This window comes from Acanthisitta chloris, unplaced genomic scaffold (genome assembly GCF_000695815.1).
Source record: "Acanthisitta chloris isolate BGI_N310 unplaced genomic scaffold, ASM69581v1 scaffold30468, whole genome shotgun sequence".
NCBI classification, from domain to species: domain Eukaryota; kingdom Metazoa; phylum Chordata; class Aves; order Passeriformes; family Acanthisittidae; genus Acanthisitta; species Acanthisitta chloris.
The window spans coordinates 3,012-13,970 of NW_008689150.1; the positions used below are offsets into that span (position 1 = coordinate 3,012).

General features: G+C 38.1%; 1 protein-coding gene across 1 annotated transcript in view; it reads left to right on the forward strand.

The window, feature by feature from the left end:
- The window catches only part of ARHGAP29 (Rho GTPase activating protein 29), a 46,100-nt gene that overhangs the window by 950 nt on the left and 34,191 nt on the right, over positions 1-10,959 (forward strand). The window lies entirely within an intron of this gene.

Genomic DNA, 10,959 nt, shown 5'->3' on the forward strand with positions numbered 1-10,959 from the left:
GTTAGGTTAATAGCTGAGGTTACATCCAGAGCAGTTTTGTATAAGATGTCCTGAGTGCTGAGCATTTGCAGTCACCTCTGTGTTCAAGTGAGTGTGCACACAGCTGAAACACCTCTGGCAAAAGGTGTAAACAATTCCTAACAGGGCAATAACTTGACACTTCATGTCCACAAAGTTTTTCCTGACCACACAGGATGAACAGTTATTTGTGAGGTTAGGTGTCTGGTGCCTACCTACACTGAAATGGGCATCCTGTAGGAAAGGACAGTCAAAATACTGAAGTGTGCCAATTGCCATGCAGCAGCAGCTAATTGATACTCAGTTTAAAATTTTGAACTCAGAAGATTCAGAAAACTAGCATGGAAGACAGGAGTTGTCATCTTATTTTATACTACATTATAGAATTAATTTGTGAAACAGTGTTGTCCATTTAAAGGATTGTTAATTTGAAAGGGGAGATGTTTCTTTTCCACAGTTGGGAGTGTTCTTTTTTGATCTTTGTACCCATAATATGTGAGTTCTGTAATGCTGGGCTTGCTTATTGCTGGCTGGAGACAACCTCCTGGAAACTGCATAGTTTGGTTTGCATTTCTGTCTTATTTATCTTTGGAAATGTTTACAGTTGTCTGTCTGAAAATTAGCGAAGACTTACTAAGGTGATTGAACAGACTTCTTACACATAAAATTCTGGTTCATACTAGTTGCAACTTAACACCGTCCTGAAATAAGTTACGTTAATTACTCCAAGTTGGAATCAATTGCAGGAATAGGAAATTAATTTCTTCCTTTTTGGACAGCATTAATCTATTGACTGAATGTAGATGATGTTGGATAGTAAAACTCTAAAGTTTATGAAATAATAACCAAAAATAAATTTTGCTGCCAGGTATGGGGGAGGCAGGGGAGGAGTGTTTTGATGTGCATATGCTGCGTACATCTTCAGGCAGTTCAGAAATGGCAAATGTAAGTGGTGCAAGAGGCTTGCATCAGTGAGAGTTTGTATTTGCCTGGTAAGCACTCCTAGAGTGTGCTGTAGGTCTCTAGCCATTATTCCTTCAGCTTCTACATCAACTGTCGTAGTGTTGCCTCTCTGACAGGTTTGTCTAAACTCCTGAGACACAGTAGGTTGACTCTTGACCACGTGGCTCCCTGTTGGCCAGGGCTGGCTGTTCCCCTGCTGGGGTCTGCATTGCTCTGCAGCCTGATTGCAGTGGGTGCACGCCGTGAATTTCATACTGACTGATCTTGGTTGCCCTGCTTGTGGTACCTGAGCTGCCATGGGAGAGCCTAGCAGTTACTCACCCATGGTTAACTTTGCATCACTACATCAGGTGAATCTTCAATGAAAATCTAAGGTATTTTGGATTATAACATGTATCTGTGTCTAAACTGCCTTGTGATTACAGACTTTTTTTACTGCACTAATGCAAGTCAAGTTGAGATCTTTTTTAGGAGGAGTATTACATAAATGAAATGTGCTGTAGATTTCAAGGCTTTTTCTCTTCGCATTCCTTATGCTAGTATGATTTAATTTCTTAGAGTAGTCTCATCATGATGCTGAATAAATTTTGGATACCTTTCAACAAAGGTAAACCCAGCATTATGACTGGTTATTTTCAGGCTCTTGTCCAACCATGTCTGTTGTATAAACTGAAATCTAAAAAACTTGCAATCTCCTTCCTGGCACCAAGTAGGAAATATGTTTCTTAATGATACTTCACATAAACCCCGCTAAAAAACCCCAAACCAACAACCAACCAAACAAAACACCCACCCCAAACCCACAAACAAAACACTCTCTGAATATAACTGTAGAGTTTAAAAGTGTCACCTGTTCGGACATGAGGGAGCTGCAGTTGCCTCTTGTGTTGAGTGAAATACCATGTGTTCATACACTTCAGTTCTTGCTGTCTTTTTTTACCTCACTGGAGCTAACGTTTTGTTAGCTTGAGGCATAGGATCAAGGTACTTTACCACTGTCGTTATTAAAGAGCAGCTCTGGGTGTTTTTTGAACCTAGGTCAATGAATCCAGTTCTGTTTCACAGGAAATTTTCTGTTTAGTTCTACTTGATGACAGGCTGAAACTGTAGTGGTTGTAAATGCAACTGATGCAGTTAGTGCATCAGTCGCTTGGTCCTGTCTAAAGCTGAGTTTCCAGATCAGCAAGATTGTGCCATATGGCTGGTATTAGTAAGGATAGTAATGTTCTCATTGTGTCTGTGTTTGAACTGAAAGGTTGTCTTCATTTGTAGTATTCATGAAGTCAGAGATAATTGAAATATATTGAGGAGACTCAAAATAAGTCAATTTTTCCTTTCTGCTAAGAAGACAGTGTAACCAGCTCCCTGGCAATCTCTGCCTGGAAGGCCAGACATGAGAGCATGTGTTGAATCAATACCTGTAATTTGTTTAACTCTTGACACCATTAATTTGGCTGTTCAGTTTTATTGAAGGCATTCTGTTTTCTTGATGTGCCCCAGGTTTAGTTCTTTCAGTTTTAATGTACATCCAAAGTACGAACTGTTAAGACATAATGACTTGAAAGCTGCTGAGTTTTCTCTTTGTGTTTTGAGTTCCAATAGTAATGTTTCAGCTATCTGTTGAGAGTGTGAAAACCTAATTGCTGCTTTCAGCTTTCCCTCCTCTTTGGAAAGGTACGACATACAGTGAAGTACAGGCTAAAGGCTGGAGCCATCTGTGCTCTTCAGAGATAGTAGAACTCAAAATGAGAAGTAAATTTCCTTGGTAAAGAATGTTTTAGGAACTGAGAAGTTGTTTGATGCCCACAGAGATCTGCTGAGGGCTTAACAACATGACCACAGTATTGAAAATACTTAAGAATTTGAAGTGTGTGAGATATACTTAAGGTAAATCCTGTGATTTGAGGAGGTTAGTTCTTGTTCTAAAACATAGGTTTAATGCATCTGCAAGGAAATGTGCTTGAATTTTGAGGCTGTGTGGCTTCTACATGCATAATATGTTGTTTTGGAGGGTAGGAGATGTCGAGTAGCTGCTATATGCTGTCTGATCTTTCCAAAAGATAAGGATGCTTACGCCTCATGTAAGTTAAATAGAAAGCACATGAGCCACTTTCTGGGGCAAAACATGCAGGACCTCCCTTTTACAAACCTATAGCAGAGAATCTGTCAGTCCAAAAGTAGTATTACTGCATTGATATGCTAAGTTGAGAATCTATTTAGTAGGTATTTATGTATGAGATTGGTGATTAGTTTGTGCTTTTACTCCACACAGTGAATTTTATTGTTGCTTTAAGCAAATGATGGCACTGTGTGGTCTTGGCTCAAATGGGATTCATTTACTCAGGTTTAAAAGGACCACACAAAAGAATATTTAGGACACAGTAAAATATCTTCTGATTAGGAATTTGGACTAAGTATTTAACTTTAAAGTAGTACATAGTAGCTTTTACTTGTATTGCATTAGAGAGGGGGGAAGCATTCCTGTTTCCCTACTCTAAAAATAGTTAGCTACTAGTTTTGTGATGTCTTTTTTTCTTTTTTTTTTTTAAAGGAATATAATGTATACTGTAAGGTCTGCCCTTGGCACTGTGGGAAATTCTGTTTTTCTTTATGAATAGCTCTCAGGGTAAAATTTGCATGCGGTTTAAAAGTGCAGGAGTAATTATACTTTAATATATAGTCTTCTTGACTGAATTTTAGAATAAATTTGGGGATTATTGCTTACTTTATCACAAACTTTGAAGTAATCTTCAAAGTGTGATACTGTGCTTCATGTGGGTAATTCTGCATCCTTTTCATGAGCAGAAACCTTTTTCCTCGAGCTCATCCTGTCTTCAACTAATGTAAATTGTAGTTCATTATAAAATGTTAAGATGCTCTTTGTTCCAGGTACCTGAGATAACAAAGTAGCAGGATAGAGCTCTTAACTTTCATCACAGATTTTTGTCTGATTTCTTAGTGTTTGATAGGTTTTGGGTTTTGTTGTTTTAGGGGTTTTCTTTTAACTGAAGCAGAGGTGAAAATACTGGTGAAGCAGGATGGTCCAGTCAGGAACATCTGCATCTTCTCTCTAGTAGCACCAATACTTTCAAAAGAATCAGGAATGCTACCTAACTTGAAACCTATCAGGTCTTTATTTTTGAAGGATGAGATATTCAGCCCAGTGGGACAATTTTAAAGGTGTGTCAAGTTAAATAGTTTCCTCAAAATAAGGAACTTGTAATCTCTAGTGACTTCAAAACCTTCGTTCAGCATCGCAGAGATTGGTGTTAATCACATGCTGCACTAAAAGCCAGAAGCTGTCTACTGAATACAGTGCCTGAGGCTCAAAGATGAAGGACTTCTCTTCAGCCCTTCCAGGCTGATAATGTATACCGTCTGTATTTTTCGTAAGATTAAGGCACTGTAGTATTCTTAGCATTTGATTTATATTTCTTTATTTTCTTATAGTCTAAAATATTAATGTCCTTTTTCTGAGGCAGTGCTCTTGAAAGTCAGTTTGTCCTGTTTTGCTAGGGAAATCTGAAGTTCATTAGCTATTGCAGTGAAGGTTACAGATTGAAGTTATGATAATTTATAATACTAGGTGTAATTTTGCTGTTTGTTCTTTATTCCCATTTTGATGTTTCCCAAGAAAGGTCCTGTCTTTGATACACCTTAAACTAGATGTATTTACCTGTCTAATGACACCTTATACTATGAATACTTGGTAGGTGGGCAAACTGCTCTAAACAAGGATCTGATGAAGTGTTTACCTTTCTTTGCAACAGTTTCTGGAAGGAATGTTTGGGGTTTTTTTCATGTTTTGTTTTGGGGAAAGTTGGACTGATTTCTTCAAAGTTTTCGTGGAAGATGGTGCTGGTCTTCTGTTCAGTAGTATTTTGTGTGCTAAATAAAAAGCCTTTATGAGAGAATGGAAAGTGATGTCAGAGCAGGTAACTTTTGGGGACTGTGAAAACCTAGTGATTATCAAATGTGTAAACAATCTGCTTGCAAATTAAGTGACCTTTGAGAATCGTTGGAAAAAGAGGAATGCATGTAAAGTGTAGCACATTGTTTCTTTTACTCCATCTAGCACAAAAAAGGGGGGGGGGGAAACAAACTGTCTAGTAGCTAGCAAATCATATTACAGAATTAAAAATATGAGGATGTTCACAAATAGTCTGAAGTGCATTGATAATGTTTGTCACTCCCAGAATCTGTCAAAGTATAACATACTTGCATTATCTGAAGAATAATCTGTGATTTATTGTTAAAATAAGGCCTTTTTTTGTACTTTGTAGCTCTATTCAAACTTGGTCCATAAAGAACTAACTGCATGTTTTAAATGTGTTGGTCTGTAATAAAATTGTTCATCCTCTTGCTGAACTAAATTAGGCGTCAAAAGGTGAATTTTGGCACTTTGTATTTGCTGCTTTGGATGTTGGTAGAGTTAGTAAAAGTGTCCTTGTGAGCCACAGTAGCAGAGAAACCAGGACTAAATCAGGCTGGGCATGTGTAAGGCAGCAGGAAGGAGTAACTTCTAAAGGTGCTCCGGCAGAAATTCCCTTTTCTTTCTTCCCTGCCAACAGCTGAATTGTTGGTACGGTTGTAACTGTTTAAAATCAACAGGATGTACCTAAAACTTGTTTTCCTTTTATAAAGCTTGTTATGCTTAGGGCTCTGTTTTAAACATGCTAATAGTCTATTTCCACAGTAGCTTAGGGAAGAAACTTAAGTGTGAGCTACTGTGATCTCACTGCTTCTTCCTGGCTCTGGCAGTTCTCCAGTGACCGTGTAGCAAGCCAGTTTTGGGAGCAGATCTGCCTGAAAACTAGTCTAGGAGAAAAGAACTAGTTTTCAGCCAGATCAGTTCCATGAGCTGACTGTAAGGTTTTACTGAATACCAGCAAAGGGGGAGAAAGTGGCTGGCAAAGGAGTGGCCAGAGGTTAAAATGGAACAAGGCTGTGAGGCTGTAGGCTGAGTTGGTGTGGCACTCCATGCTGGCATCACAGCGTACACTGCTAAACCCTCTACCAATTCTTTTGTCTCCTTTATCAAATGCCAAGTCTGACAGGGGTATGTGAAAGGTTGGGGTGGTGGTGGTGAGAACAGGAAGCAGAAAATTCACTTTGTAGGAGGCAAATTAATTGGTCACCTTAGCTCTGAGCTTTTGGAATATATGAATTTGCCAGTCATCTTTTAAACTTGGCTTCCTAAAAACTATTTCCTATACTCAAAGTCATACGTGCTTCCAGTCTTTCTGACCCGGAAATTCCTTAGTACACCCTTTCACATGTCTCCAAGCTGTAGTCACTGCCAAATATTAGTTCTGACAATCTGAAATTGAAACTGTTCTTCCACAAATCTGAAATAGTTTTTCAAGCTAAAAGAGGCAAAGGATTTTAAACAAGGATAAGAACAAAGTAAATACCTGCTTAAATTTTTTAACAAGTAAAATTATTGCTAAGAACATACAGCTAATATGATTTTTTTTTAACAGCTTCTTGTGTTTGTTTTTTTTTTATGGCAAAACTCATAGGAAAAATGAGGCATGCATATGAACTGCTTCTCATAGTAGAGCTTTAGGACCACAGCAAGCCAGAGACCTTCTGGTCATTTTCCCATGCCTCTCTTTTACAACATCCTTTCTTCGTGCTCCCTCTCGTGAACAGAACGCACTGGCTGTGACTTCTCTTTCTGTCCAGTGCCCGATTCCTCAAACTTGAGGAGTTCTTCAAAGAAAGCATAAGTTTGATGTACACCAGAGAACTGTTTCCATCAAAGAAGTAGTGAAACCTGAATGAAGGCAAAGAAGCAACAATCCACCAAAAAGTGATTTACAGTCAAAGTTTATGGGAGACAGGTGTAACTGAACCATGCTTTTGCCCAGGAATATTGCACTTCAGCTGGCAGAGAGGACTTTATACCATTCTTTGCATTTCACTCCAGATGATTCCACAATCTGTTTTGCCCAAGCCTCTTGTTTTCTAGGAGTCTGCCATCTTGCAGGCTTTTGTTGGGGAGCCTTGGACTTTCAGACACTGTTACCAGAGCCAGAGGAGCTGGGTGTTTTGTTTTGTTTTGCTTTGCAGGTTTTCAGTGGTAGAGCACTGCTTAATTCATCTGTAGTCATGGAACAATTCTGCTGTTTCCACTACTCTGAACAAGAGGAAAAAACCAACCTCCTCTGGAAGCTGAGTTCAAACTGATCTATGTTCTTCATGGTCAAAGTGTAATCTGCCTGTTAAATGCAGGTTGCTAATGTTGGATAGAAAATGCTCTTTCTCCAGTTTCAGGGAAGATTGAAGTTAAATAATAACTTAGTGGACCAGGAGATAAGTTCGTGGCTGATAGTACTACCCCTCCCCCAGTTGCATACTCCACATTCCTTCAGAACAAATGTTCACTTGTTGCTATAGTGTCTAAGATCAGCAGTCAGGAGGGGGGTGTGTCTTGAAGGCCTGCGAGTGTTTAAAATGTTAAATCAGCCCTTATGTGCAGTCCGGATATTTTTGTTGACTTAAATAATTAGCATATCTCTCTTTAGGAAAACTCTAAACTATTTATAAGAGAGCCAGGCATTTTCTGTTGCTATGCTGCTTTTGAAGTGCAAAAAATGTAATACAAGGGAAACCTCCATTCTTCCTCCTTTTTGTGTTTCTGGTGTACAGAAGGATTTCAAAACACTTAAAGAGCCTTAGCTTGTTTATTAGTTAGAATTACCTTCCCTTTCCATCACAGCATCTAGACTAACAAAACTGAAATTACAAGATTAGCAAGATGAAAGGTTACTAGTGAGGAAGAGGATGAATAGTCAGATTTCCTTTTTTCAAAGTTAATGTAAACTGAGGCCTTTCAACAACAGAAGTTCTTCTAATATCGTTTGCAGCTTAAGAAATGGGAACACTTGAACAAAAAACCAACTTGTATCTCTCAAAGAACTCTGCCCTAACACCTGAAAGATAAGATATACAGTGTGAAGTCTTGTGTTCTGAACAGCAGTTCCCATGTACATGTAGAAGCTCTTGTGTTTAAAAAACAAAACAAAAAAACTTTGCCCTAAATTAGTTTCCTGCTCTTGGTGAAATGTATTGTAGTGTAGCCAGAAAAATATTCCATTTTCTTATTTCTCTGATGCATCAGTGTATCAAAGTTGCAACATAAAACAAGAACACCAATACAAAAAATTTTTTGGTGCTTAACAGTATAAAGAGTTGCGACTGTCATTTTAACGATCTTGACTTCATAAACATTTCATAGATGAAAACATTCCTTTTCCGCCAGTTTCATTGGAGGTGTTTGTTCTTCCTATTTATGTAGCTAGGTCACAGAACTGAAGCTGACTCGTTTCTTAATTCTGAGCAATTCATCCAATCTGGCAGTTGCAGTGATGTGATTGTGTTAGATCTAATGTCTTGCTAATGGATTGGAGTTAGAACTGCATGGCAGGGTGGGAGATTTGGACCTTGGTCTTCATTGGTAGCTGTTTACTGATTTTAGGGAAAGTAGGGGTTTTATGGAAACTCATTCCTTTGCCTGAAGCACTCCTTTTTGTACAAGATAGAGGTGACTCATGTAAGGCTGTAGAAAATAGTTATATTTGGGTTAAACTTTCTTCTTAATGACTTCCTTACAGAACAGTGTAACTGGAAAACCTAGAACATGAGGAATTTTTTTGGTAGAGGCTGTGATTTAGCTGAACAAACGATTTTTCCTTTTTACTAATTTTTTTCTTTACTACTTGAATACTTTCTTGGACTAATTTTTGAAAGTATGTAGGAATTCTTATTTACCAGTTTTGGTTATCTTTATTTGATAAACCAGTTTTCATCTTAAGTTGACATAACTGACCTCTTCAATGTTACGGTTTTTGAAATGACTGAACTGCTTCAGGTATTTAAGCTATTTTAGTAATGTAACATGTTTTCTTTTTCAAATGTGTTGATTCTCTGTGCTGTTTATAACTTGGATTCAGGGCCAGCAGGTGGTTGTTGCAGCAGTTAATTACATTTCTAAAAGTTCTAACCTACATACCTATGAGACCTAGAATGACCATGGGGTTATGTGTGTTGCTACACATACATACTAAAGCGAAAGAGAGGTTCTTATTTTGGAAAGAATAAAGTGCTCCGTAGAACTCTTGTAATATCTCAATCCTTTTCTAGTTTTAGAAATCTGAAAAATATGGAAGGTCTGGTGAGGAAATTTCAGCAAATATGCATTGAAAATAATTTCAAAAATGAATTGCAGAATTGTAGATCAGTAAATTGCAGGCATTATATTTGTACATGGAGTTAAGCACAGGTATGTCCTCTCTCACCCTATGCCTTTTCAACAAGAGACTTTGACCCCTTTAGGACTTCGGGCCAAATTTCATTATTGTAGCGCAGCATTTCCAAGGGGTGCTCTTCTTTGAGTATTGTATTGAAATTTTTCCAGTTCGTGCAGGTATGATTGATTTAGGGCTCTGTGTTGTGAAGAAATGTAACATCTCAGTTAATGTTCTAGTTTTGGACTGCAGCATATTCTCTGAGATCAGATGTTGCTGAAGTAGTTAAGGACAGGCTATTCCTGAACCATTAGCTTAAGGATTGCTCATTGCTCACAAATTCATTTGGCTGTTTTAGTGTTGATAGTGATATGAATTGATTCTTTAGGTGAATATTTAAGTTTTTTGTTATTGATTTTAATTGGGGTTTTGTTGTTTGTTCTCCTGTAGACGTTTTCACTTGTTCATTGACTGTATGCAGGGTATATAGGGTACCACCACAACTGTGGAGCTGGAAAGTCTGTCCAGAAGTTCTTCAGTGCTGACAACAAGTGGGGAACAAAGGTGTTTACTAGAATCACTAAAGTGGAGGTGCAGAGGAAAAAACACTACTGGTCAAGAAAGCAGGCTGTGGTCTCAGCTCACAAGTAGGTTATCCAATGCCAGCAGAAGAGCAGTTGGAGGAGGCAGCTTTTGGAGGGATAGTCCTTTGTGCTGTGTGCTTCACTGGGTAAGGTGCAAACTGTTTATCTGAAGGCTTAGTAGCATACATGAATTATGATAGTTGACTGAAGATGGTTTGTGAAGGGCCTTGAGAAAATGACTGCAATAAATAGTTTATGCCAGTGGTGAAGAGGAAACTAACAGTAGGATTAAGACTGCAGAGTGATGAGATTAAATACTTTTTGGTATTCACGTTTAAGCCCTTGTGTTAAGGACAAGCAAGTAAATTCAGCAAGGAATGGAGAACTCTTTCTAGCTGTAACTAGTGACTGAGATTTTAGAGGAGGTGTCTGAACTTAATTTGGAAAGAAAGCAATAGGTCTGGAGCATATAAATAAATTGGATTCTTAATAATGAGAGAAACTTGTTGGACAATATCAAATGCTACATGTCACTGGATGAAGGATTAAATGCACGGAGTTACTATTCAAATATGTAGTTGCCCAAGCTCTTTCTGTTTCTATTATAGTTCTCATATTCTGTAGCTTTTACTGGCCTGCACATTCTTTGAGGTTTTTGTTGGGTTGTCATTTTAGGTTAGTTTTTATTTAGCATTGACTAGCTGGAATGACTACTTCAGTGGTACTAGGAAAAAACAGCTGTGTAAATCCAGAACCACAAAGCAAACAAATCCTGTGGTTTGTCTTTTTCACCTTTCTATTGCAAGGTATTTATGAAGAAATACTACTCAATTAAAAATTCATAGTAAGATGTGCAGTGGCTTACTGTTGTCTTTTGGGGTGTGCAAGTGGTAGTGTGACATCAGTTACTGCTTTAATGAGAGTGTTGTAGAGTTTTTTCCTTATACAAAATCATCAAAGATCAGTCATCAAAATCATCAGTAACTGATACTAAAATGTCATATTGCAAAAGGGATTGACTGGTTATGAACCCAGGAATTGGGAAGATTTTAGAAATTATTTCCTTTGGAGCATTCAAATGGTTCTGTGTCACCTGTGTGAGTTACACAGTCAGGCTTTACTCTCTTGGGTGGTTGTTTCAG